At 35.3% G+C, this 4,612-nt stretch overlaps 1 pseudogene; it reads left to right on the top strand.

Moving 5' to 3' along the window:
- The first annotated feature begins 431 nt into the window (after positions 1–431).
- Positions 432–1,409, top strand: LOC131599356 (ethylene-responsive transcription factor ERF017-like; annotated as a pseudogene).
- Positions 1,410–4,612: the final 3,203 nt, after the last annotated feature.

Here is a 4,612-nt window from a genome sequence, read left to right as displayed (position 1 = left end):
CATGCCATCTTGCGACTTCACCGAAATTTCTTCCGGGAGATAGTCAAAAATGGCTAATACAAATTTATATAGTGAAGTTATAATTTAGTGAAAAGTGAGAGTGATCCAACTTTGTCGTTTTTCTTATATATAAAGCCAAATGCACATGCCATCACAAATCACAATCAACCCCTTTCACTTTATATAGATATGTTCACGTGGATTATTATTATATAATAAAAATTACAACACATGGTCCAAATCTTTCGATTCTTGTCTCCATGGCCGCGTAGCGAACTTCTTCACTTCTCTCCTTATCTTACACACGCTTTGAACTGCGTTGACCATTCATAATTAGTCAATTTTCACCACTCGCTTCACTTATGCTGTTATGCACCTATATATATTCAGCCGAAAAACTCTACTCTCAAAACATCATTCGACAACAGAGATCATATTCCTCTTGATAAAAACACCTTTCATTTCAAACAACACAATAATAACACAAAATCATAACAACATTTGTCATTACATTTTAAGTGTTTCTATACTTTCTTTCTCAAAGACCATAAGAAGGTGAACATGGTGAAAACAAATATGGAGAAACCTGCGGCAGAACGAAGTGATACATTGTTCCGAGGAGTGAGGAAGAGGAAGTGGGGAAAATATGTGTCGGAAATTAGATTACCAAACAGCCGTCAAAGAATATGGTTAGGCTCTTATGATACCGCTGAAAAAGCGGCGCGTGCATTTGACGCGGCGACGTTCTGCTTACGTGGCAGTGGTGCTAGGTTTAATTTCCCAGTAATATTCCGGATATTGCGGGTGGAAGGTTCATGACCCATTCTGAGATTCAAGCAGCTACCGCCAACTTTGCCCATTCGGAGCCCCGTAATGAGTATTCGGGTCGACCCGAAAGTACCCTAGATCAAACACCGTCTTCCTCTGTGGAAACACCAATCACACCATTGTTGCCTATGGAGTTGCCATCTCCTGCTCTCTCCGATGTTACAGTTCAAACGGAGAGTGATATATCAGATAACGAGTTGTTTACAGATTTGTTTTCAGATACCGGATCGGGATACACTATGTTTCCAGGGTATGATGACTTTATTGGCGATTTCTATGTGCCGGAGTTTACAAATTTTGATTATGAACAAGGGAACATGGACGAGTTGATAATTCACGATTCCTTTTTATGGAGTTTCTAAATAATTTCATGGAGTTTCTACGCGGCAGTGCTGCATGGATTTTTACCCATATTCAAAAACCGGGTTAGGGTGGGTCAGTTTTTTTTTTATCAAGTGCTTCACAAATTTCTTTGTAAAATTTTTGCCGAGACAATTCGGTTTTGATTTTTGTGGAATGTAAAATGGTCTAATGATGTAAATTTTCCCCCTCACATAGTACCTTAGGTTCAACCGCAGTTAAATAGGATGATAAATAAATATTTTATGGTTTATTTGAATGTATTGTGATAAGGTGTGCATGCATGGTGTTGATTTTAGATGTCCATATAACAAAACTCATATTAATACAAATACAAATTTTCATGTCAAATTCACATCAAATCTTCCTCCCAAATCAATGGGATCTAGGATAAGAACAGAATTGTGTGGTGATTTCTAATTTCTGGGACTTTTGTTTGATTTTAACTTTTGAGGAATTGTTTTTCGATTTAGAATATGAAGGAATGGCGTCATCTGCTGTAGTGGTTATCTTTTAAGGAAATCATCTATCACTGTATCAACCATTTTATAAGCCATATTTGGGGATTGATGAATATATACTAGGTTACTTACAATAATATTCAAAGGATTTTAGTGATTGTAAGTGGTTAGAAAAATGGTAGATTAATGGTAATCGTAAGTGATTGTATATGAATAAAAATATTAAAGATGGTTAGAAAATTAATAGTACATTAAATAGATCGATGCTAGAATTGTGAACGAATTATTTTTTTTATAGTATTTTAAATATTTTTAAATTGTTTTAGAATTTGTATGCAGAAATAATCAGGGTAATTCAACCTATACTCGAGTTTGTACAAGATCGATGAAAATTCGACGAATATAGTGAAGAAATTCTGATTTTTGTGTGAAGAGGATAGACTTTTCTAATGTATTTTTCTGAATCTGTGTTACCTTGAATTTCCGACTAGACTTTTAGGGGTATGATCCTAAAGGATATTGAAATTTTGGTATAACAGATTCCAAATGTGATATAGGATGTCGCGACATCTGATCTGACTTAAACAATACGGTAAGGTATAAACGTTCATACACAATATTGAAAAGTAAACAAAACAAGTAATTGTTAACCCAGTTCAGTGTACAACAACTTGGGGGCAACCAAGCTAGGAAGAAAATCCACTATTAGTAGTATCAATTCGAAGTTAAACTCCCCGTTTACAATTCCTCACTTAATCTCTACCCAGTGCAACTTCTACCTAAGAATCTGCTAGATAAGAGAACCCCTCTCACATTCAATCACTGCAGTGATGTCTCACACTAACGACCCACGTTACTGATATTGAAGGCCCTTGACCACAATTGTCAGTTACAAATAAGACACGATTAAGACTCACTTAACCAACAAATACTTAGCCAAGACTCTTGACTAAGAACAATATTCAGAGTTGCTTAAAACCTCCCTCTAAAAACAATAGTCAAATCTATTCTTCACAACTTAAGAGAGATAATAGAACCTTACAAATCAAGGAACAAATAGTCAAACTCACATATCGAGTGGATCACAAAACAACAAACCCTCATAGAGAGTGGTACAAACGACAAAGCCCTAGTATTTCTACATCTTGGACCCGTACCTTTTCTAGGTTACAATCCTTCTATTTATAACCTTTTCCCAACTAGATTTGGGCTTCAAAATCACAGCATATTAGCTGCTACAAATCTGCAGAAGATTCTGTATAAAAATAGATCTTCAATCAAGTCTTCTTAAATTATCTCCATAATTAGAAAGTGAATATTCTTTTTGACTCTGAGTTGATATTTTCATACCCATCAATCTGCGCCACATAGGAATGCATAATATTCCCATAATATTCTGCATCTATTAAATCTTGAATCGATCTACCAACCCAGCCTAAATAGTCACGATATCGAATGACTCTGCATAGGACATCTTGTCCGACATGTTGTTTCAGATGATGAAACATTTCATCTCAACATGTTTCTTCATAAAATAAGAATTCTTGATCAAAATGTTCTTCTTAGAAAGTTAATGTAACGCCCAGAAAAACCATTATTTGCTTAATTTAGACATTTGGGATATTTATTGAATTTTTCGTGTTTTGGGACAAATTAGTCGGTATTAGTTCAGGATAGCGGATCGATATTTAATCAAGAATTTTAATATTTTTAGTATTATAAATATTACTAGAGTGACATCTATCGTTTTGGGAATTTTCCGAGTAATTAAGATTAGACCGGAAAATATGAGACATAGAGTAAATAAGGGGGATTTATTAATTGAAATAAGTGGGCTAATTAGTAATACTGTGTGCATGTGTGGTAAGTAGCCCAAATTGAAAATAGTGAGGTATACTAACTAGGTTTTAGAAACTCAGTGTCATAGCATAATTTTGGAGAGAAGAGCAAATAATAGAAGAGGAAAATAGGAGAACCAGTGCATACGGGGGATTTTCATAGTAGAGCGATTCTGGGGATTTTTGATTGGGACGAATTAGAGCAACCTTCGATCCAAAGGTAAGGGGTGAGGTTCAGGCTCTATAACTATTGATATGATGAATCGTATGTGGGATGTCAGGGTTTTTAGATTTCATCTCAATTTAGTATGAATGTGACAATTGTTATGTTGTGATGTTTTCAATACTCTATTTCTGAAATTAATCTTGGGATTTTTTTGTCTAGTGTGTGAAACTTGTTGTTGCTGTGTGTCGTGTATGAATTTGTGAGGATTAATTGTGTTGTATTGAAGTTATGTGAAAATGAAATTTTTTTATTAATTTCTGTGAATGAATTTCCTGAGAAGTATAAAGAAATATAGGAAGAGGAAGAAAAGCAAAGGGGGGGGGGGAGGGGGTCACACCCATAAGGGGTGGACGTCCCTTGGCCATAAGGGACGGGGGAGTTTGATTTTAGGGATGGGGGCCCCAAGAGCTAGGGGCGGGCGCCCTTCATAGAGGGGATGGGGGCCACTTATGAAAACCCTTTTTTTATTTTCTTGTCAGGCACTGGTAATTGGAACTTTGCATAATTATACCTGGTACATCTTCAATTAATTAGTAGGGATGAACATATGATTTACATACTCAAATTAATTTAGCAGATAAGTTAATCGGTATGAATTTAAATGTGTTAATCGAAGCAAAGACATAAAATGGTATTAGTAGCAAGTATTAGCACAAGGTGGTTTAGCAGTACAGAAAATATGGCAGCATTTTAGTATTTTAGTAGAAGATGTTAGTTTCTAGCAGAGGAGGTTAAATATTAGCATAATATGGTAGCAAAAAAAATCAGTGAACCAATTTAACTGACAGAAAAAAATATAGCAGGAAAGAATAATTAGGATCGCTCCGAGAATAAACCGCTAATCGTTATTTGCCTATGACGTGTTTGTGATGTTGCTTCCGATAAATATTGTAAATATT

This window comes from Vicia villosa, linkage group LG4, assembly GCF_029867415.1.
Source record: "Vicia villosa cultivar HV-30 ecotype Madison, WI linkage group LG4, Vvil1.0, whole genome shotgun sequence".
Classification (NCBI taxonomy): Eukaryota; Viridiplantae; Streptophyta; class Magnoliopsida; order Fabales; family Fabaceae; genus Vicia; species Vicia villosa.
This window is presented reverse-complemented; position numbering and strand designations above follow the sequence as displayed.